At 39.6% G+C, this 24,806-nt stretch overlaps 1 protein-coding gene across 5 annotated transcripts in view; it reads left to right on the top strand.

Moving 5' to 3' along the window:
* The window catches only part of PPP3CA (protein phosphatase 3 catalytic subunit alpha), a 220,025-nt gene that overhangs the window by 1,258 nt on the left and 193,961 nt on the right, over window positions 1-24,806 (top strand). The gene's annotated exons all lie outside the window — the stretch shown is intronic.

Genomic DNA, 24,806 nt, shown 5'->3' with positions numbered 1-24,806 from the left:
AAATGTATTCCAGCTCCCCCGCCTGTAGAAATATGCGTGTGCGTGTGTGTGTGTAGATCTCCAGGTTTTGACAGCTGGGTCTCTTTCTCCCTCCCTCCCTCGATACAGCTGCTTCCCCCCTTCTCTTTTTCTCGCATTAGCATCGCTGCTTGATGTGTGACAACCTGGAGGTAGTGGTTTTTTCGTGGTGGGAGGGGGCGGAAGAAAGGAGATGGAGGAGCGGGGTTGTTGTTGGTGGTTCCTCTCTTTCGTAGCTGCCCTTCTTGGCCCACTTCTCTATTTGCAGGGGAGGAGCAGAGAATCCACCTGTGTATATGTGCAACTCTTCCCTCCTCCCTCTTGACTCCTTTTTCTCTCCAGTGCTGGTATGGTAACAGCTGCTTTTACAGCCGCAGCAAAAGGAATCTTTGATCAATGCCATCCTATCACTAGCAGGATCCATCCATGCCTTTCATAGATGTCAAATGCAGATTATTTTATCCAGAATCGCTTAGCTACTGGGGCTGAAGAGAAGAAAGTTAGATGTGATGTCAGGGTAATCCCTCCAGCAAAGGGGGTAGAGTAGAAAGCCATAAACAGTTTCCACCATTATTTTGCATTTCCCCTCTCCCACACATGCATCCCAATAATCCCGCTCAGCTTGATGTTAAGTTATCCAGCAGACGTATTTGGCGGTTGGGTGTGTGTGTGTGTGTGTGTGTGTGTGCATTTTATTTTAAAAATGCACGACTTTCTAAAATGTGTTTTGAAATTGCTCCACTTATTTCTGATTACCCAGGTAAAGTGGGTGTGCATGTGTGTGCTCGTGCTCACATATATATGTGTCATGTGAACACATGCAGTAGAAAAGACTACTTATGGCTGTATGAGAAACCACTGGTGTGTGTAGTTTTGAGAACCTTAGGCTATAATCTTGTACCCACTTAACTAGGAGCAAGCCCTGTTGGATGCAGTAGGCCTTACTTCTAAGTAAACATCCATAGGATTGCTCAGTAAGCCATGTTTATTCAGATGTCTACACTGGTTTAATTGGATTTACTGCCGCATAAATATTTATTTTTATTTATTTATTTTATTTATTTATTTTTTTATTACATTTTTATACCGCCCAATAGCCGAAGCTCTCTGGGCAGTTCACAAAAATTAAAACCACAGTAAAACACCCAACAGTTTAAAACACAATTACGAAATACAGTATAAAAAGCGCAATATACTTAGGATTTCAGTCTGACATCCTGATCCTAAACATGTTTACTCAGAAAGTAGGTTCTGCTAATTTCACTGGCGCTTCCTTTCAAAGGTGCAACCCACTTCCCACTGAAATAAATAGCAACACTCCTATTGGTTTTAATAAGGCAGAATTGCATCCCTCAAGGGTTTCAATCCTAAACACGCTTGCCAAATCAGTGGAATGTATCCAAGGAGATATGCCTGTGGTTATGCAAATTTGTTTTTGCAGGCTAGATTGTATAAAATGCTCATGTATAATACAAAATATTTAAGACTTCTTGAGGAAAATTAGTTTTACTGTAAAATCCAAGAGACCTATGGAAAAATATTGGCCCATGCACTTGGGTATGGGACAGTGTGAATCTTGGATACAAATTCTAATGTCTGCTGCTTGTGTATCTTCTACACACTTTTATGCTGAAATTCTAATAGAGAAGAACATTTTGTACTTTGCAGCTTTAGTCCCTGACTAAAGTGCTTTGCAGACTAAGCCCCATTAAATTCAGTGGGATTTACTCCTAAGTAAACATTATGGGGAATGTATTTCAAGATTACAACCAGTATGTACATACTTAGCCTGAGAGTAAACCCATTGACCTCAATGGTACTGACTTCTTTTTTAGAAATATTTTTTATTTGCAAAAATATAAAAAAACTTAAATATTAACATAATACAGAAACCATACATGCAACGTCCTCTCTCCCAATCCCCTTTCCTTTTGTGTCATTTTTTTTAGATTGTAAGCCTGTGGGCAGGGACTGCCTTAAGAAATAATTTTGTAAGCCTCCTTGAGAGCCTTTTTAGCTAAAGGGCGGGATAAAAATGCTAAAATAAATAAAAATAAATAGATTACATATGCTTTTTTTTTTTAAAGAAGAGAGAAAATGCTATACAATCCAACGCTATAAACACACAGTACAAGTTATTTAACATTGGTTATTAGGCAATTTTTAAGGATAATTAATTAATTAGTTAATTGGGAGGATAGATCCCCAGTCAAGGCTATTTATTTTAATTATTGTTATTATTTTCCCAGAGAGACTATTGTCACTATAACCTGTTACAGGCAGTTGGAACCTGTGCTGATGCTGTTATTTTGTTTGTGTGTGTAATAAAACACAATGGTACTGACTTCTGACACGTGTGATGTCACAATGCCATTTCAAATACCTATACTTGCAGCATTATTGGAGCATTGAATGTTGGTGCAATAGCTCTTGCCTTTTCTATTTTGAAAATGTAACAAAAATTCTGGGAATTGGAGATGGAAGTACAGTTTTGTTACATCTTGTGGAGGATTCCCTGCAGTTTTAGGAGGAAATCTGCTTGGAGTTCTCCATTAAATCTTTTGACTTGATTGATTTATTATGCCTGAATATGGGTTGCTTTAGGATTTGGCTTTCTGCCAACTTAATATTTTAATGTTTGCACTTAAGGGCTGCAGTTGTCCTGCATACATACTTGGAAACAAACCACCCTTAATTCAGTAGGGCTTACTTCTTAGTAACTATGCGTAGGGTTGCTGGCAGTTGTAAATAAAGTAATTGACAAGCCAAGGCCTCTCATATTTATTTTCCAGATTAGGCCAACTGAACTCTGAAGTCAGTGGCTTATAATTGCTGCAAAGAAAGGTGTGCATGTGTGTGTATTATGCATATAAAGGTTCCTATTTCATAAGGTTTCTTAAAAAGACGTTCAAGTTCATTATGTTCATGCCACGTTAATAAGAACATGACCTCCAATTCTTCCAAGCATTTTTTCCTATAGCAGAAGTGCCATAGTTACCCAAGTGATCTCTTGGTCAACCAGATCCTTCCTTTTTGTAGGAAGTAACATTCAAAGAAACTTAAACAAGGAACAGAAGTTGACATAAACTGTGTCTTTCAACTTTATTCAGCTGTCCAGGAGGAAGTGGTGGTGATGCATGCCTGCGTTTTATCATTACAATATGGAATCATTTAATCAGTTGATTCTTTTGCTGAGCATTGAGTATGATTTGCTGAGCATTGAGCATGATTTTATAGTTTAAAGGTAGAATGCAAGAAGATTAAAGCACATTAATGCTCAAAATGAGTATGATAAAGCATTAGAACAGGCCTATTATTGCCTTAGCTAAGTTGCATTTTTACTGTTCTAATGCAAAAACAAAAAATGAAGATATATTCTAGAAAAGTGTTGTTTTTTCCTGGTGGTAATATGTCCTACATAATTGTTGAACCACAAAATCCTAAATTCTCTACTCCAGTAAATATGGTGTGCAACTCAACCCTTTGTATTTTACTTTGGATGTAAGTCTCGTTTTGTTCAGTGGTAGTTGCTTGCAAATAAGTATGCATAGGATTGCTGCATTTCTCGCTCTTCAGTATCTTCTTGAAAATCTGGCTTGAAATACTTCTGCATGTATTAAAACTATACAGATCTCAATATATTTTTAAAGCCAGATTTTGGGATGGGGGTGTTAATTCTGAGTTCTACATTTGTTTTTCTTTATCTGGATCTTGTTGACTGAGTAGAAAGGGCTTTGTTACAACATCTGGCTTTATATTAAGGAAATGTATTTAGGAATGGGAATCCTCTGTAAGCTTATAAATCTTAGTATATTAATTTTCTTGGCCATATCCGAAAAAAACTGCCCAGGAATTTGCCTGCTGCAGAGGGGGAATGTGTGGAAATGAAAAAAGTGTTAAGATATAGTTAACTTTGAAAATTCACAGTTACCCAGCAGAAGACTGGAGGTGTTTGGTTTTAACAAGAAGTCACTTTTCAGTGTAACTTGTAGGTAGCTGCTATTACGTAATTGCTTGTGGTGGGTTTGAGGGGATGAATAATGCTTGTATTTTTTCAAAGACTATGCTGCTAATGTAATATAACTTCAAGGTAGTCTGTGTTTGACAGATGGAAATGGAAGGAAAATGTTTCACCTACTGGTATTTTGGGATGCACCTAATTGCTTTGTGATTCCTCTATTTTCTGTCATATATTGCCACCTGAACACACAATATTCTTCAACATCTTATGGAGTGGTATTTTAAATCATACTTTTCTGAAACCATAAAGGGTCTTTTTCTTAGTTACATAATAGGTGTATATTGGGATGGGATGAAGCTAAAGCTTTTATTGGTTTACCTTCATTCACACAGGCCCACCAATACACTGGTAGCTATTCATGTTCTGAAAGGCCAGCAGTGGTGACACTAGAATAATTTAGGAGTGGGCAGAAGGTGGATCTCCAGATGTCTTGGACTTCAACTCCCAGATTTCCTGACCATTGACCATGTTGAAGGAGATCTACCTTCTGTACAGCCCTGGAATAGATGATAAGGAAGAGGCCACAGAAGGTTAAGAGAAAGGGCCTGTCTCGTTCAATGGTTTCCATAACACTTTAGGCTTTGAACAAGAATAAATTGGGTGCAAATAATTGTAGAGGTAGCATTTTTAAAATAATAATAATAATACAGAAAGCATCTTCAGAACCATATTCAACAGAACTATGCTTTCCTTTCAGCTGTTACATGATGATATGGAAACCTTGTTGTGGTCTGTTGAAACAAAACAGAATATTCATAGTTGCTTTATTTGTATACCAATTTTTCTGTACACATTACACTCAAACATAGTCATGCACAGCACATTTCATTAGGGTGCACACCCAGGATTTTTTTTAAAAGGTGAACCTTTATTGAATGCTCAATCATAAAGGACATTATATTAATTAATTAATTAAACACTGACACTGATGCCCTACTTTGCATTTGGCTTGCCTGGCTACGGGAGGGCCGTTGCAGGTGAGGAGGGGGAAATGAAGAGATGCTCCTGAAGCCTCAGCATTGGTGGGGCTTTGTAGTGACACTGGCCAGAGGAGATGCTTAAGAGGAGATATTAGCCTTCAAGGCTCTTCCTCCTGGCTTCTTTGAAGACCACTCCTGGCAGAGAGGCTCCCAGCAGAGTGATTCCTTTTTGCTCCTGCTACCAGGAGCAACGGCATGCTGTTGGGGGCAGTGGATCAAGCAGAGAGCAGCTGGAGGGTTGTTCCTGCTGCATCTAGATCCCCCTCTGGATTCCCGCTAAATCCCCTCCCCCCAGTTCGGGACTTATTGCTTGAGATATTAGGGTGTGCCTGGGCGCACCCAGCACACCCCTTCTGCACACTATGCACTTAAAGTGGTTTAGAACCTTGTTGTTCTGTTCAAATGAATACCTCAGGGCCTACCACACTAGGGTTGAAGTGGCTAATACGTTAGTAGTGGCCTTAAACTGTTGCTCCTTGACCCTAGTCGTGCTAATTAAAACCACTATTAGAAAATAGAAATGTGAGTTGTGTGCTTCGCAAGTGAAGTAATAGACATATCTGTCTAAAGTGGGGTGTTAAGTCTAGAGTCTAAAATTATGTAGCTGCACCATTAAGACCCTGCTCTTAAAACTCTTGGGCATCTTAATTGCCCGGGGTGGCTTTTCAGATTATTAATAGCTATCAGTTTGTGTCTTGATCCTATGCAAATTCTGAACTTCTGAACATTTAATAGCAGTGTTTTGCAAGTTATCAGAACACCCGTTTCACTTTCCCCAAGGATGGTATTGTGGCACTGGTCTTGTTTGTCCAGAGTACCAGTGGTGGAGCTTGCTCATAAAGACTCTTGTCATATGTTTCACAGAAAGGATAAGAATCTGAAAGCAAAAAAATCAAGAGAAATAAGAAGCTGCTATCCTTGACTCTCAGCACTGTCATTCAATGTGCATAGGTGTGTGGGGTGGATGTCCCCCATACGTATCCAGATTGGTGCAGGATTGGGATCACTATTTTATACCGCTTGGTTCCAACCTTCACAGGTTGCTGGCTGATTAATGTATGTCACCAGTACTTATGAGGAAATGTATTATAGCAGGTGAAGTATTTATGGAGCAGATACCTGGGCTGCTAGATGCTGGATCAAGAGAAACAGCTAATTCTATACTTTGCAAGGAGAACTGTTTGCCACTCAGGATACAGAAATATTTGAATGTTATGTTAAGAAACCTTGTATTGCTATGATACAATTCTGCAAAATTGTATTATGCAGAAATGGTAATTTAAAGGGCCTTGCAATTTAAGTAAGAGGCATATTAGGGCCCAGTGTTAAATATTTTGAATGGTGAGATGTTAACACTGCAGTTTTGTGTATGTTTCACCAGTGGGACTTTCACCCCTAATATGTCGGTGCTAGGATTACTCCTGTATTAAGAGACTGGTGCCTGTAAAATACAAATGGATTCTAAATTTTGCACATTATCTGAACAAAGTGTAAGAAAGGTCCATATAGTAGAGCGCATGGATCTTTTGTTCTTCTGAGAGTCGCAGCTAATTAACATACTGAATACAAAAGAAGCCAATCTCAAGAGTAGCTGTAGGTCTTTATTGCAAACACATTGTCCACTAGCAGGTGAATATTTTTTCAGTAGTCATATCTGTTCTATAACCAAAGAACAGGCTTGAATTAAAAATTATGTTTCTTAAATGAGATGAAATTTAAGCATATAATTGCTATCAAAGGAAACTTTAAAATGGTGTGCACATTTTTAGAAGGAGGGTCTGGAGGTAAGTGCCCCAGAAGATGCATAAAGTGAAATTTACAGGGCATGCCCAGGTGCATTATAAAATAACTCTTGTATGTGAACTATAGCAAATGCACTCTAAAAATGGGGTTACTGTTTCCAAGCACTCTTTAAGGCAATGCCTTTCAAACCTTTTGCTCCTAGGGAGCGCTTTCTGTATTTATATATCTGCTGAGGAATGCCTATGTGGTGTAGAGTGCTTGTCCTAGTATGCATTGTCAAGTCACACAAAGCCCTGGTCAATTTCTTTGGAATATCAAGACTGTCTTTTGACTGCAGAGAAAGATTGTTAGTGTTAGGCAAGTTATTTTCAATTAAGCATGTGTTTTTAACTCTCGCATTAAGATCAGTAAGACACCAACAGTCTTAATTCTGGACTGCACTCATTTATTTGTAACCATTTCTATATGACTTTTCGATGCACAAAGTGCTTTACAACACACTTCATCATCATCACTGCAATCCTGGCAAATGGGTTAGGCTTGACAGGCAAAGTGGGGATTACTTATGTATATATGTATTTATATAATAAAATCCCTAAGTGGGTCACATACAAATATTATAATCACATTTAAAATACAGTACTTAAAAATACAACATTGAAACAATTCCAATTAGAATAGAAACAGTACAATACAAGCAGCAGTAAGATGGAGCAGCAGCATTAATTTAATTACAACCCAGGAAAAGTCTGCGTGAACAAGTGAATTTTCAGAAGGCATTTGAAGGATGCCACATTTTCTGCTTGCTGGGAGTTTTTCCAAATGGTGGATATCACTACCAAGAAGGCCTGCTGTCAAGGTACTGCAAGGTGATGTGTTAGTTTTGGAATGACAAGGTAATGTGTTAGTTTTGGAATAACCCTCTCACAGCCACACTGGGTGATCTCTTCCCCATACCACAATTGGCCCCATTTATTTTTCTCTGGAGCATTTTTAGTTTGCTTGAACCATGGGCCCATTATAGAAAGTAATGGCCCTGTGTACTCCATCACACTTAGCTGATGTGCAAACAAATTAAAGAAAATGCTGTCTCTTAATAGTTGTAATGGGGAGTTACTTGCCTTAGGGCTGACCTAGCATTATAGTACCCATATGGGAGATTGCTTCATACCTTGGATGTAATGTCTAGTTGAGGTTGCTGGCAGGAATTCCTCTCTGAATTCTGGATAATTTCTTGCCAGTGAACAATGTTATAGTCTTTAAAACAAACAAACTATTGCTTATGGGAAAGCAATTTGTTTATCCCTTATTTATGCCTTGCCTCACATTGATATACCAAAATATATCCCCAAAAGAATAATGCATTTGAAAAGTAAGAGTTGCTAAATCGTTACCACCCACCACATGAGTCAAGTCATGTAGTTTTCTAGTATGAAATGAATGCTACAACTCTATATCCATACAAGTGGATTCAGCGAAGTTATGAAAATTGAATGGCTGCCAAATAAGACCAAGGCCATAACTAGACCTAAGGTTTATCCCTGGATCATCCATGGGTCAAACCTGTTCATCTAGGTGACACACAGGGGATCCAGTGCTCAGGCAGGGGCGAACCCTGGATGATCCCAGGATAAACCTTAGGTCTAGCTGTGGCCCCATAGTAAGTTCCAGGATTCAATGTGTAACATCAGTTTCTCCCATTTTATGAGTAAGGGAGGAGGGGACCTCCCTCTAACTCAGGTTCTCAATCCTGTGCATCTTTAGACAGAAAAAAGCACTACAACCATGCTGGCGGTAGAAAGTTGGGAATAGCAAGACTTTTTCTTTCTCCAAACATGCCTGGGATTGCCCTTTTAATTGCTTTTTGTGGAATGGTTGCTTGAAAGAAGTTGAATTTAAATTAGTAACCTTCACTGATTGTTCTGCATATCTACCATTTGTTTAAGAAGAAGGTTTGTTTGTTTATTTATTGATTTTGGATAATGCCAGTGGATGAATACAGAAGTTTCATGCACGCATACTTCTTTAATGCTGGATGATTCTCCTCTTGTCACTGCCAGGAGTCAAAATACAGCTTTATATCTGGCAAATAAAACTGCATAATTGCTGATGGGAATACATGATGGTTTGAAGGGAAGAGGGCCAGGAAAGACTCTGGATTCTGCAAGGATAAACTGTTGGAACACTACAATAACAGGACTTTCTAACAAGTCATGTAAAAGGCTCCTGTCCGTGCTTTGGTGACCATTTTAACTGAAACATTAAAGATTCTGCTTTGTCCTTTAAAAGCAGAAAAATATTATTTATTTATTTATTTATTTATTACATTTTTATACCGCCCAATAGCCGAAACTCTCTGGGCGGTTCACAAAAATTAAAACCACAATAAAACAGCCGACAGGTTAAAAGCACAATTACAAAATACAGTATAAAAAGCACAACCAGGATAAAACCACGCAGCAGAAATTGATATAAGATTAAAATACAGAGTTAGAACAATAAAATTTAAATTTAAGTTAAAATTAAGTGTTAAAATACTGAGAGAATAAAAAAGGTCTTCAGCTGGCGACGAAAGCAGTACAGTGTAGGCGCCAGGCGGACCTCTCTGGGGAGCTCATTCCACAACTGTGGTGCCACAACTTGGGCCAGTGTAATCTGTTGGAACAGGTAGAGTGTATTACAATTTACATTTTATTTGAATTAGGGCTGAGCTGCAGAGGTGCGGGAATGACAGTTTTTGCAAACATATTACTTAGCATCCAAAAGTAATGCCTATTCATGATTTTTTGGGGAATGAATGCTTAAAAAGGGGGCCAAATTCAGGGAAGGTACCGTATTTCTTCGATTCTAAGACGCCATCGATTCTAAGGCGCACCCCATTTTTAGAGATGTTAATTTGGGGGGAAAAGGGCATCTTAGAATCAAAGAAATACTTCCCTCACCGCCTAGCCATCCTCCTCCTCCCCCCCCGCGCTTTCTTCTAATGGTTGTGTCCTTTTCTTTTTTCCCTCTGTGAGAGAAGAAACTGCCATTTGTGCGGGAAGAAGGGGGGGCGTTGAAACTAAGAGTAAACTTAACTCTCCAGTCCCGCTCTTTACTTGTCTGTGCACCAGGGGACGACGACATGGCGAGTAAGTCCCATGGAAATCGATGGGACTTACAAATAAATTTGCCTGACAAAAAACCAGGCGCTTACTCAACCAGCTTCTTGTTCGCATGGCTCAAGGCTGCTGCAGGAGCTTCCTCTTTTCCTCTTACCGTATTTCTTCGATTCTAAGACGCCATCGATTCTAAGGCGCACCCCATTTTTAGAGATGTTAATTTGGGGAAAAAAGGGCATCTTAGAATCAAAGAAATACTTCCCTCACCGCCCAGCCAACCTCCTCCTCCCCCCCCGCGCTTTCTTCTAATGGTTGTGTCCTTTTCTTTTTTCCCTCTGTGAGAGAAGAAACTGCCGTTTGTGCGGGAAGAAGGGGGGGCGTTGAAACTAAGAGTAAACTTAACTCTCCAGTCCCGCTCTTTACTTGTCTGTGCACCAGGGGACGACGACATGGCGAGTAAGTCCCATGGAAATCGGTGGGACTTACGAATAAATTTGCCTAACAAAAAACCAGGCGCTTACCCAACCAGCTCCTCCTTGCTCGCATGGCTCGAGGCTGCTGCAGGAGCTTCCTCTTTTCCTCTTACCGTATTGCTTCAATTCTAAGATGCCATCTATTCTAAGACGCAGTCCATTTTTAGAGCTGTTAATTTAGGGGAAAAAAGTGCATCTTAGAATCAAAGAAATACGGTATCTCTCCTTTGGAATAGGCATGATTTGCCCTCTGTGACATCATGATGGTGTCTGATTATTGGTATCTACATGGTATCTGATTAGTGGGATCGCTTTGCAAGGAACAAGAAAAAGTGACTGTGGAAGTATTTAACTTTTTCCTAAGTTGGGAAATGGTCCACAGTGTTCTACTCTATTTGCTCACCTTCTTCCTCATCTCTGTTCTCTCTCCACCCCTCAGTGCAGGCACAGGCACCGTTCCATGGCATACCTGGGGTGTAGATTCAGTGCAGGCTGTGTTCCTACTGCAAGACAGGTGGATAAAAATCAATGATTTTTAAAAAAAAATCAAAAAAATCAGTTTTTTGTCAATTTAAAACAGATTTTTTTATTTAAATTGGATTTTTTTTAATAAAATGCTTTTTGAGGAAAAATCTATCTAAAGATAGTTTTCTATTTAAGATACGTTATAGTCCAAAGGTTATTCATCATGAAATAAGGATTAGTTTTTAATTATGTAGAATGGGGCTGTTTAAATTTTTTGGTAAATGAATTCCATTAATCTATTCACAATGTCATGCTATTCCAGAGGTTTCTGTAAGATTATTTTTCTCCTTCCAATAAAGTACAGCAGAAAAGTTGTCCAAATATGAATGATTAACCTATTAAATTGGAGATAGCTCACCTCACAATAATTTCATAATTATCTATCTATGATGTGTTTCTAATAGTATAACCAAATCAGTATTTTTTTGATATAACTGTAAAACTAATCTGAAAAGTTGCTATTCTAAAAAATGAAACCTTCATCTGGTTATAAATATTAAGATTATACCAGCAAAAATGAGTCTTTGGTAACTCTGAGTTGTGTAAAATATAGCGAGGAAGAGTGCACTTTTTTTTGGGGGGGGGAAGTCACATGATTAAATTGAGTCTTTCTGAGTAGTGATTTAAATCAAATCCACCCTGCTGCAAGATACTGCTGTTTTCCTAGCAAGAAAGGGTTTTTATTATTATTATTATTAAACTGGGTGCAGAAAGCTGGGCATATATTATCCATGCAATTATCCCTACAGCACTTAGCCTTGTATGGCAGTGATAATATTTTTTACATCCTCCAATTTACACAGAATAGTAAATTCTGTGTAAATTGGAATTTTTTATGAGTAATTTTTTTTTACTCATACTATTAGTGTGAGAAAGGCCAGTTAAAATCCATAATGCTTGGTATGAATTGTAACAGCAGTGAACTTACCAGCCTGTTCTTGGTGGCAGGAGTCTGCACAAAGCAGTTGCTACCAAACTATTTTCTGTTTCTTCCTGTCTGATTAGTTTTTCTAAACATCATGAATGTAACTTTCCCACTTCCTTAGTACATGACACATGCATAAAACAGTGGTCAGCTCATCTATGCACACTATCTCAAACTTCTAAAAACACCATTTGAAAGTTTCACTGAAGACGGTTTCCTTATACAGTGCATAGCATCAGGATTTAATGAAGTAGAAGTTTAATTACAGCTTACAGATCAATTGGGTTGGTGCTGGATAAAGTTAAGGCTTAGGTCTTATACTGAGCTGCTTCATAGAATCGTAGAATCATAGAATAGCAGAGTTGGAAGGGGCCTACAAGGCCATCGAGTCCAACCCCCTGCTCAATGCAGGAATCCACCCTAAAGCATCCCTGACAGATGCTTGTCCAGCTGCCTCTTGAATGCCTCTAGTGTGGGAGAGCCCACAACCTCCCTAGGTAACTCAGTTTTTGCACACTTCAAACTATTCATTCAGTCCTATGTGTGCTTAGTCAAAGGTAAATCCCAGTGGTGTTCAATGGGGCTGGGTGCATAGCAAGTGTGTTTGGGCTTGTTTTTTTAAGTGCACTTAATCAGGGCTAAGAAAAATAAAATAGTTTATGTGCATGATCGTGGTGTGTGTATGTGTGCAAGCCATACCACTTACAAATGTTTAGTATTAGATTGAAAATATGTTCTTAATAGCATTTTTATATGAATTTTAGCCAGAGTTGCTCAAACATGGCAAAATAAGCTTTACAACTGAGGGTGATGTTGCTTATAAATCATGTTGAAGGGTATATTTATTGCTCTTTTGTATCCTTCAAGAAGCCTCATAAAGACAAATGAATGAAGCCACAGCTTGCAAAAGTGGATGCCACTTCAAGGCAGAACTTAGCAAGCGTGCTATTTTATGTGGTTACGTGAACTTAGATTTTAAGAAGCGGTGTTGTGTTTTCAGTTATATCAAATGACTCTCATTTGTTTCTTTTGACATTTGTTTCTCTTTCCATAATAAGAACTGTGCTTTACAAGTTGATGCTACAATTTGATACTAAGGCTGTAAACATGAACAAGAATTGAAACATTTGCAGAATCGGAATAAAGGAAGAGTGGCATTGAGGGACCCAGGGCACTTTAATCTGTCAGGCCAATTAGAATACACCACGTCACTTGCCTTTCTCCTGATCTGGAAAACTTTAGGAAGGGCTGAAAGGCCAGCCCCAACTACTTTGAAGCCTTGTCTGTCTATCCTTCACATGCTTAGGATCACAAGTACGCATAGATTGCCAGCACGAGAGACAGATTTCGAGACTTGTGCTATGCATGCATTCATAGCAAGAGAAGTCTATGTTACACCCCATGAATCCCAGAGCATGGGATAAGAGGTTCCATCCTACGCTGTGTTGCATGCAGGCACCATGTGATGAATAGTTTGGGAAGGCAATTGTCAGATGCATGCTTTTTAAGCCAACATTTTGGGGAGTTCCACCCTGACTAATAGCAAAGTCAGGCCCACTAGTCTTCATGGTTTCCAAGATCAAGGGACAACTATGAGTACCGGATACTTACTATAGCCACATCTTGGCTCCCAAGTTGTCTGGCTACGTGATAGTCAACAGTAGGGGTAATAATCTCCCCACACAACATGATAATAATAAACTGTGGTGTGGATTAGGATCAGTGTTGAATTGACTCTTAATCCACACTGAGTTATCTCACTCATCCCCTGCCCTCTCCCCGCCCCAGTCCTCCTGCTGGTATCCCATCAGCCATTGCTGCTGAAAATAAATCCTGCCAGCTGGACTAGAGTGGCAGCTACCACTTTGTCCACTCTTGTTTTGTGACTCTGTGGCTGACGAATTAACCAACGGTGCCCTCCACACAACATGATAATCAATGGTGGTTCATATAGCTAACTCTACACAGCATTGGTTATTTGCATTGCTTGTTTTAGCCAAATAACCAACTGTTGGTTAAAAAACTCCCTCCACACAACATGATAACCCATAGTGGGTTAAATAACCAACCATTGACTATTTAAACTACCATTGGTTATTATGTTTTCTGACCCCAGTCTCTGTGTTGCATGGGCCACCCAAGCTTGTTGGAAGTCTGTGTTCATCTTGAACCTATCAAAGCATCCTTCTATTCACCATTTTGTTCTAAATATTTTCCTAACCCTCTGGAAGAGAGGGAGATTGGTGGTCTGGTGTTTGGCTTACTTCCTTGGTTTGTTATTATTTGACATTAAGGCAGAGTCACCCATTTTGGACATAACAAGGAACCTAATGCAAGCCAGCATGCAATGAGCGGGGTGAGAGGAGGGGGTGCTTGGCTTTGACGTTCATTCCTGGCTTCACATACCATGTTTTATGAAGCTTGGAATGGTCATCCGAACCGAGCCAATAACTGTGGAGACTTTTGCCCATGCAGAGAGATGCTACTGCCTGGATGTATGGTGAAACACATGCTATTCCAGAAACATTCTGAGAATGAGGCTCATTCAATCTTGATGCTTTTTCCTCGATGGCTAATGCTTTCCTCTAGGGAAAGGTGTGCAAATAACTATGTATAGTTTGTAATCTTTGTTGATACATGCTGGGTGTGTGGATTGGGAAACAGTAGTCACTTGTCACTTCCCAGTGTGTGTATATTTGGCAAAGGTGATGTATCTGATAATGACATGTGAGAATTTGAACATGGTTTGCATGCCTTTTCCTACCTGTAAATATAACCCATTATGCCACTAGGGAACAAAAATGACATTCAAAGCAGCCGCTACACAAAGAAATGTCTCTTGAACGTAATAGAGTTTTCTGAACCTCTGGATTCTGCTGTTGTTTTGTTTTAATTAAAGTCCTTATATTAGAGTTTGCTGCTGTAATCACTTGGGGTGCTTTCAGTTGCAACTAATTGGAAGGCATTGTGCAGCTCTTCCATTTTCACCTTGTTAACGGTTTTTGTGCACTAAGAAAAAGATGGAAGAAACAGTGGGGAAGGATGGGAAAGGTACAAATAGAAGATGGCATCTCATGAACCCCCCTTTTTTTTAAAAAAAAAATTGAACAATGCAATACAATTACACAATGAAACACTTTGTCTGGAAGCATCCACTGGTGTTTTCTTTGGATTTCCTGGGATCAATGTGTAGTAAACAGAAACCTGTTAAAAGACATGTGTCATACATGTTACTGGAATTGATGTATACTTCCCATCCACCTTTATGTATCCCAATTTACTACTTAATTTTCCCGTTAATAGATAAACCACATGTTAAAAGACATTTGGCTGAAAATAAAGGAATTTGGCTTGGTAGAAAAATACCTTTATATGCAAAAATGTCTGTCAAGATGTTAATAACATAATCACTTTCTTATGTATTGTTACTGTTTGATAAGTTATTGTTGATGAAGTATGTATTGTTGAATCTGGTGGTGGCTTTGTGTTAACATAAAACAGTTTTGCCTAGTTTTCACTGATGATGGGATTGATGACTAAAGTGGGTAGGGCGATCGGCCTCCTTCTCTCCCACTCTGCAGAGCCCCAGTAAGATGGGCAAAAGTGTCCATCTAGCAAAAATGCTCTGCATATGACACCCATCAGCTTCCAAGTTCAGGTGCTGATGGGCCCTTCGTCACACTCATTGATGTGCATGCATTTTGAAAGGTGGGCTTTTAAATCTCCAGAGAACTGCTTTTCTCTGAGCAGCTCCTAGCTTAAAGTTGGAATTGGGAATCTCCTCCTCCCCCTCCCCCTCCCAAGGATGGGAACTCTGGTTAAGACCCATGTGCTTGGGTCATTTAAATGTTATCTCAGCTGCATGGGAGCCACTCTGGTGACAGGAGAAGTGGTCTTCCATGTGCTTTGAGTAGCATTTAAAGGGCCCCTCTGATATCTTCTTTTATAGGCAAGGCATGTTGTTGTTGGCATAGCAACACTGCTGTTTGGAAGTCAACATGGCTATCGTATTATTTTGTTAAGGATTTTACAAGGCTGCCAACATCAAGTCCCAGCTAACTTGTTTATACAAAGACCCAGGGTTAAGATGCCAAAAGACAGCAACACAAATCATAGTTCTGATTTATAACTTCATTTATGTGCCATATGAGAGTGAGATGTCAAGTCTGTATGTTGCTTGGTGGCATAAAAGCCTCTAAGACCCAGAAAGGGCATATGAACTTCTTAACTGCAGCCCTGTCTTCTGGAGTATAAAAGACAGGTGGGAATCTCACTTGTTTTAACTCATATGTAATTCTCCTCTCCTTGTTTTCTGCTTTTTTGAATTCAGACCCCATCTTTTCTTCTACAAATTTGTAAGCACCTCCTCTAGAGGGGAAATTGTGGCCCTCTAAATGTCTTGTCCTACAACTCCCATCAGCCCTAGCCAGCATAGTCCATGGTGAGGGATGATGGGACTTATAGGATGAAACATCTGGAGGGCGAGGGCCAGAAGTTGTTCACCCTTGCTCTAGACTCTAGTCAGAGAAACACTTTTGCTCTCCTCACTTCCAGTGTATAGAATCAGTGGCCCATAAAACTCAACACCTGTGGTGTGGATATTGGCTTGAATTCTGACTTAGTCATATTTCAAATAAATCCATTTAAATCAATGGGACTTCAGTTACTCACCATTAATTTAAGTCTCACTCTTTTCATTGGATCTCCCCTGAGTATGATTAAGTCTGGATCTAAGCCATTATGTTTTTCTGTCCCAAGGCTTATATTCTTTGAGCACGGTCAGTTGTTCTGTATTATATGCCTATTTGTACTGTTTCAAACAGGCATGAGCAAAAGCAACCTCTGTTCCATGGGATTTTAACCCATCCCCATATTTCCTAGATTTTTGATGTCTCTCAAGCTTTTGATAGCTCTTGAATTTACTTCAATTGCATGTAAATATTGATTAAACAATATTCTGGGCGGAATTAGTTCATATACGGCATTTACTGTGTAGCATACCTTTCAAGTCAGATTTTGGCTCCTATGGTGTATAATAAATTAATCGTCTGGATTTTTCTCTACTCTTTTGACTGTACCTGTCCTACTACTTAGTGTAGTGGTTCCCTTCCTATGGAATTCCCTGTGTTTGTTGGTCAGGCAGGTGCCAACCTTGTATTTCTTCCGGTGCCTCCTGAAAACATGGTTGTTCTAGGAAGCTCGCCCGCAATAACCAGCCATGGTTTTATATGTTTAATGTGTTTTTATTCTTTTATTCTATTGTTCACCATTCCAAACTTCTTGAATGGGGATTAGTATATAAATATTGTAAAATAAATAAATAAATAGTACTTATAATTGGAGCATTTAAATTTTCCTCTAGCTCATCCACCATTTCCTTCCATTCTAGGTCCTTTACACAAAAAAGGCAGTCTTTTCGCCTATTCATATTTGTTTTCCCCACCCACAGGTCTTTCCATTTGTGCTGCACAGTAGTCAGTTGACTGGTCAAATAGTCTGTCTATTATTTGACTTCAGTCAATAATAATACAACCTTTGTTATCATGTTAACCTGGTCAACCTATAATTTCAGGCATCTCCAAACAAGAAATAGTAATCGCTGACGAAGGCCAGAGTTCACCTTTCCCCAGTCTGGTGCCTCAAGAGGTGTTGGACAGCAACTCCAATCATTCACAGCCAACATAGCCATGCTGGATGGCAATGATGGGAATTGCAGTCAAACACCATCTACAGGGCACCAGGTTGGGGGACATTGGCCTAGCGGGTAGGGTATCAAGCTAGGACCAGATTCAAATCCTCATTCATCCATGAGAAACTGATTAGGTGGTATTGGGCCACCTTACCTCCTTGAGGAAAGGTGAGAGTGAAAAATTAAAATAAGTAATTTACACGTTTTTGTAAAGTTAATATTGTCTCACAAAGACAGCTAATTCGTTTTTGTTTTGTAACAGCATGAGTAACAAACTGTTGCTAATTATTGTATTTGTACTCATAGCCTTAATGCTTTAAAATGCTTGACAATTGTTTTATGATAAAACTCAGTAAACTAAATCACTCTTGACTGATCAAATGGCCAATCCTGTTCTGTCTTTTTGAAGGACTCATTGAATAGTTCATGCTTTTAGTTACTGTAAGACACAGCGTAGTGAAGGTGGTATAAAATTGTATTAATTATTAAAGAAGCTCTCTGCAACTTTATCTTAGCTACCCTTTCTTTTTTCTGCATTGTCTACTTGTTGCTGCTCTATTTTTCATCCCATAATCCTCTGCAGCCCATGTTGCTTATGTTTTTTTGTCTCTATACCTTATAGCTCACTTCTTCTACCCATCTTTGCCCACGCCATTTAAGTCTCTCTTAAGACGCAATTGTATGCATGGTTAGACAGAAAAAAGTCCTACAACTCCCAGCATTCCCCAGTCACCTGTATGTCTACTCTTCCTTGTTGAATTTAGTGGCAACAATATGCAGATCATGCACTAGATGTGCTGTTCAGTAGAGCTGACAGGCTGCAATGTGCCTCTGAAATCCATGGAGGAGGAGTACAATGCAGATGTTGTGACTGAGGCCATGGCTAGACCAGGCCTATATCCTGGGATCATCCCAGGATCATCCCTGTGCATCCAAATGACACACAGGGGATCCCGGGAGCAGGCAGGGATGACCTGTCCATTTGCCTGGGATAATCCTTAGGTCTAGCTAAGGCCATAGACATTCTTCCATTCCCACTGTCATTTTTGATGGGCTTGGGCAGTCCTTATATTTAGAATTCCCTTAGGGTGGGCTGCAAAAGTTAGTCAAGGAACTGGCCACCATTTGCCCAGGCCTTTCATTTTTTGGAGTCCGCGTTAGGGAAGTGCATAATGCAGACAATGTTCTTTTGTAACTGTACTTTGTAGGGGAAGATTGGAAATGCAGTCTTTCTGCCAGTGTTGATAATTCTCATCAAGGAATCCCTCATAAGCTTGCAAGGTTTTTAGGACCACTGGCTTAGAGAGCTGGTTCTGCAGTTTGTAGTAATAAACACTAGTACCTTATAGATCTTGTTAAAATGGTGGTGAAAGTCTTACTCTATTAGAGAAGCTGATTTTGACCTCAGTAATTCCCTGGATGCTGTTCTTAGGAACATTATCTGTGGTGTAAAACTGTGAATCATGCAAGAATTAAAAGAGGTGTCCTATATTATAAATGCTACGACTCCTATATGACCATGAACTATAATTGCTGTAGTAGCAGCATAAGCAGCTTTCTTAATTGTCTGGTGTGTTTTTTCTTCATCAAGTTTATTTGTTGGAGTTCCACAGGAGGTACATTGTTTTCATTTTGAATTGCAAAGAGGCAAGAAAAAGTTAATCCGTCCCTGAAGAAAATGTCTTCATTGGGGAATAAGAAACCCCAGTTATCTCTAACTCTAGTATTGTTATTTCCCTAAGGTTGCGAACCTCAGGTGTAACTGTCTCGTAAGTAAACAGTATTTGCTGTTGACTATGTAGGGATTAGGATAACGTTATCATTAGAGAGAGAGAGAGAATGAATTGCTCTGGCATTAACTTCAGATTGTTCATACTATAGCATGTCTTTGGCTTTGACTAATCTCAGGAAAAAGACTCATTTTGTGTGAAATAAGCTACTGCAGAAATTTACTCGGTTTGTAATCTATTTACCATGGTTTGCAGTAAAAAGCTAGAAACTCTGCTTCTTTGTCCAATAGCGTGTTAGTATTCATAGGAACCTTTAGCAGCAATGTACACATTGCTTCTTTATTTTGTTTAAAATACTTTCAATATCCCTTTCACTTTTACAAAAAACAGAAGACTAGTAATTTAACATGGCTACCTTCTTGAAATTGCCTAGAGCAAAACCAACAGACAGTCTTATGGTACCATTAAAGATTAACACAATTATTATGGCATCTACTTTCGTGAACTAGAGTTGCATGAAAGTTTTGGCACAAAAATGTGTTAATGTTTCAGGTGCCATAAGACACTCTTGTTTTTTGTAAACACTTAGGGCTCATCTACACCAAGCAGATATTCCACTATGAAAGTGGTATGAAAGCAGTGTATAAAACGCAGAAGCCGCACTGCTGCTTTATAGTGGTATTAAAGTGCACTGAGAACTGTTGGGGGCCATGACACATACCATATAATGCTTTCATACCACTTTAATAGTGCTATATCCTGCTTGGTGTAGATGTGTCATGGGCCCCAACATTTGTCAGTGCACTTCATTACCACTATAAAGCAGTAGTGTAGATCCTGCAGTGCACTTCAATATCACGATAAAGCAGCAGTGTGGTGCCTGCCTTTTATATACCGCTTTCATACCTCTTTCATAGTGGAATATCCTGCTTGGTGTAGATGAGCCCTTAGAGGGTTTATAGAAGACATTTAGTGATGGCTAGGTATGAATCTTCTATTTTCACCATGCATATCTGAATCATGCTTACATGCTCAATATATTTCATTATCTTGGAACAATTTTGAGGGCAGCTGCACTTTTGAAGTAAGAAGTGGCTGCTGTTTGCTCTTAAAACTAATCATTGATGAGTCTCTAAGGAAAGCATAGAACTCGTTGCTCTGAAAGAAACTTCAGAAGAGATTACAAATGAGTGCTTTTGAGTGACATTGGGTAAGATGAGACTTGATTATGTTTGTTCTGCCTGAGCACGGGACAGAAATTACTGCACTTGCATTCTTCCCAAGAATGATTGGGCGGCCACTAGGTCGTGCGTTTATCCAAAGTGGAGCCAAATGCAGTTTTGTAGCCCAACTGCAGGGTGTGTTTGTACCATCAGTTCTTCGTTTACATCAGTTTTCTCCCCGTATCTGTTAGTGATGCTTTAATAATTGTACACACCATTCTCTACTATGTGTGCAAAAAGAAATTCTGGGTGCAGATGGAACATGAGGTCAGCCATGGCCTGTCAACTCAGGACCTTGAATAAATTGTAGGAGTGACACAGTAAGAGCACTTTCTGCTTTTAGAAGTTTCATTTCATGGATGGCATATTTTTGGCATTTACAGAACTATGGTTGTCTTGATCAACATCAATATGTTACAAATTGATCTTGCTTCCGTTGTATCTGAGATCAGGTATTCAGGTATCCAGTATAGATGGATCATGTTACAAATGATTTTAGTTTTTGTTGGAGTTACAGAATGAATGTTATTACCCTAATGCTGCTTGATAGAAAGTATAGAGCATACATATCCAGGGCTCATCTACACCAAGCAGATATTCCACTATGAAAGTGGTATATAAAAGGAAGGAGCCACACTACTGCTTTATAGCGGTATCGAAGTACACTGACAACTGTTGGGGCCCATTGACACATACCATGTACTGCTTTCATACCACTTTCATAGTATTATATCCTGCTTGGTGTAGATGTGTCATGGGCCCCAACAGTTGTCAGTGCACTTCAGTACCACTATAAAGCAGTAGAGTAAATCCAGCAGTGCACTTCAATATCACTATAAAGCAGTAGTGTGGCTTCTGCCTTTTATATACTGCTTTCATACCACTTTCATAGTGGAATAACCAATGGTGGGTGTAAAGATGCATTACTTCACTAACTTTCAGACTTATCCACACAGTCAGTTAATGTATGCCAGCATTTTCCCCATCATGGTGCTCTTTAGATGTTTTGTACTGTGATGTCCATCATTCCCAGTTAGGATCCTGGCTGGGAATGATAGATTTTTTAGTACAGCACATCCCAAGATCACTAGGTTGGGGGAAGAATGGCATGTGGTAATGCTTCCTTAAAACCTATCAATCATTGTTCACAAAAGCTAAACTTAAAGCTGAAGCTAGCTGGGAGCTTGGAAAACAGCTCTTGATGGGCACCCTCAGTGACCTTTCTTTTTCTTTTTGGTGGGGGGAAATGTGGTCATTTCCCAAAAGGGTACATCGTAAAAATGCCATGTGCAAAGCAACACAGATATATACAAAGGTGAAGTTGATAGTTTCTTATCAGTGCAAAGCATGACTTGAGTAAATGAAAAAAGAAGATGACTAATCCTGCTGGTATTTTGGGATTCCTTACTTACATGAACATGACTTCTTGGTTCAGAGGTATTTTCTAAAACCCTCATATGTGCAACCCTGGTGAATACAGTCTACAGCCATCTAGTACAGAGGTGGGCAACTTGTGGGCCTCCAAATGTTTTGGCCAACAACTTCCCTTATCCCCCATCATTGGCTCTGTTGCCTAATGTTAATGGGAGTTGTAGTCCAAAGCATATGAAAAACCACAAATTGCCAATCCTTGATCTAGGAGTTGCTTGACTCCAGCATGAAGATCAAATCCCAGGGGGAGGCACAGTGGGTGTATTTTATATGGCACTTTGGATTTTTGCCATATGTTCTACCTGTGTTCAGTCTCGTTCCCTTATAAAAGGCAGGGAACCATTTTTCTGTTAACTAGAATATAAGGGTGGGATACCTAGAACTCATAGCATCAGATGTTTTCTCTCTCTCCAGTGTACAGGTAGCAATGACTCCAGGGTACTGGGGACTACAGTGCACCGTGGGAGATGTTTCCTTTATCTAGTATGTCCTGGGTGAGACAAAAGAGCTTTTCCACACACCATCTTAATATTATCTCCAATTCTGTGTACATACACTAGAGTCCCTTTTCCTGACATGCTAATTTTCAGTGTGCAGTGCTTCTTGTTGTACGATAGAGCATTCTGTAATTAAAAGAATCCCACTTGAATTCTGAAACAGTCCAGTCCAGAAACTGTTTCACCTCTTCATCCACTGTTTCTAGACTATCATTGGTGTGTTCTTTCTGTGGAGATTTTAGCAAATGCCCATGTGTTTCATTCAGTTGCGTTCTTCCCTTTTGTCCAAATAGACCACCTGCCAGCCTAATATCTTAAGCCTCAGCTGGCTTTCATTAGAGACTTCCCTTAAAGCCAGTAGCAATGAGTATGTGGTTCTCCTGACTGCAGGCACTAGTTTGCAAATTCAGTGGCAAAGCATACTGAAGGCTTAGAAACAAAGACAAAGAATCCTGGACTCCTTTCTTTAAAAATAAAACAAAATGTTAGAATATCATGCATTTGAGGGCTTTCTCTGATGTGGCACTTCAGTTGTGGAATACCCTCCCCTTGGTGGCCTGACTGGCACCAACGCTGGCTTCATTTTGGTGCCAAATTTATCAAGGCTTCGATACTTTCTCTATGGTTACACATAGTTGAGAGAGAGAGAGACACTTTTCCCCCCTCTCTCAAAATACTAGAACCCGGGTTTACTCCATAAAGCTGATTGGTGGGAGATTCAGGAAAAATAAAAGGAAGTATTTCTTCACACAACGCATAGTTAAATTATGGAACTCACTACCACAAGATGTAGTGATGGCCACCAATCTGGATGGCTTTAAAAGGGGTTGGATAAATTCCTGGAGGAGAAGGCTATCAACGGCTACTAGCCCTGATGGTTATGTGCTACCTCCAGTATCCAAAGCAGTAAGTCTTTGTGCACGAGTTGCTGGGGAACATGGGTGGGAGGCTGCTGTTGCACCATGTCCTGCTTTGTTGGTCCCTGGTCGACAGCTGGTTAGCCACTGTGTGAACAGAGTTCTGGACTAGATGGACCCTTGGTCTGATCCAGCAGGGCACTTCTTATGTTCTTATAATTTTAATTATTTTATAGCTTTTTAAAAAATTCTACTGGTTTTAATTTTTTAATGACAAATGTACACCAACCTGTGAACCTAGTGATATAAGGGCAGGATGCAAATGTTTTAATAAATAAATAAATAAAACCGATTTTAGTCTGGCTTCCAACATTTTTAAGAATTTATGTGCAAATCACAGTGTGACAACCCATGCGGCAGATGTACAGAGATTATATTTGAACATGTTTCTTTGTACTGAACATATTGCTGACCTCTTCAGTAATTAGCCCTTTAACGTACAGCTATCTGCCTTAGAGTTCCACCTGGCTAGCAGCTGATAATTCCGGCCATCCCTCGTGCTGCTGTTTTCCTTCAATGGAAATGTTTTTGAAATATACATCACTTGACAACCTGCAATAGCTGAAAGCACAAATTGCACTAGGCGTGCTTGGCTATGGCGCTGCGGCTGCCTCTGCAAAGGCTGTTTCACTCTCACAAAAGCAGACTTGGTGGCAGTTCAAGTGTGATATCGTCAATCTGTCCAGCTTTTCCCTCAACACGATTGGTGTTCCCACTTGCAAAGGATGTGATAGGTCAGCCATAAACTTATTCTCTCTGACTTGGTGGCTGCTTCTTTTGCTTCCCAGAAATAGTACCAATCTACTTCCATCTCCTTTGCATCTTTCTGTTGCTTTTTAGAATCTACTTGTTCCTTCCTTTCCTTTGGTTAAGGCTTTTTCACATCCTGAACCTTCCCTCTTGAGCAACATAGATCTTTCATTTTTCTTGGAGCTAGCTGCAATCTTTTTTTTAAAAAAATCTGTATGTGCAAAGGACAGAAATGTAACTTTAAATGCACTTTTAATGTAAGAAGGTAGATTTATAACCAAAACTTTCCTCTTTATGTGTGTGTCTCCGTGTTACCTGTGAACAGCTACTTTGCTCTGAAGCATATTCAGAAATAACAATAGAGATCCATTCATATTCATTGATCAAACAGGTCAAAACCTAGAACCAAAATTCTAGTAAAGTTGACACCAGTCTGGAGGGTATTCCAGATTTTGGGCGAATTTATCAACTAAGTTGGAAGCTCATTCCAAAAGTTGGTTCCCAAAAGTTGGTGAATTTCTCTGGCATCTACTAGCTTTCATTCATTGTTTCTCTCTTTGCTCTCCTGTGAAACTGTCACTTTTTGCACACACACCCAGCCGCTTTGAGTTCCATTGGTGAGCATAGTGGGGATAGATGGTGAAGGAACTAGTGGTAGGGTGGGTTAAAAGAATACCTCTTTATTGAATACAAGTCCCTGCTGCCCTCCATCTGGAATGACTAGGTGGGTAGAAAGCTTTCTTCCATACTAGCTAGAGGGGATGAAGTGGCATTCAAAGCAGG

Source organism: Elgaria multicarinata, chromosome 10, assembly GCF_023053635.1.
Source record: "Elgaria multicarinata webbii isolate HBS135686 ecotype San Diego chromosome 10, rElgMul1.1.pri, whole genome shotgun sequence".
Classification (NCBI taxonomy): domain Eukaryota; kingdom Metazoa; phylum Chordata; class Lepidosauria; order Squamata; family Anguidae; genus Elgaria; species Elgaria multicarinata.
The sequence above is the reverse complement of the archived record's forward strand: the minus strand, read 5'-3'. Positions and strand labels throughout refer to the sequence as shown.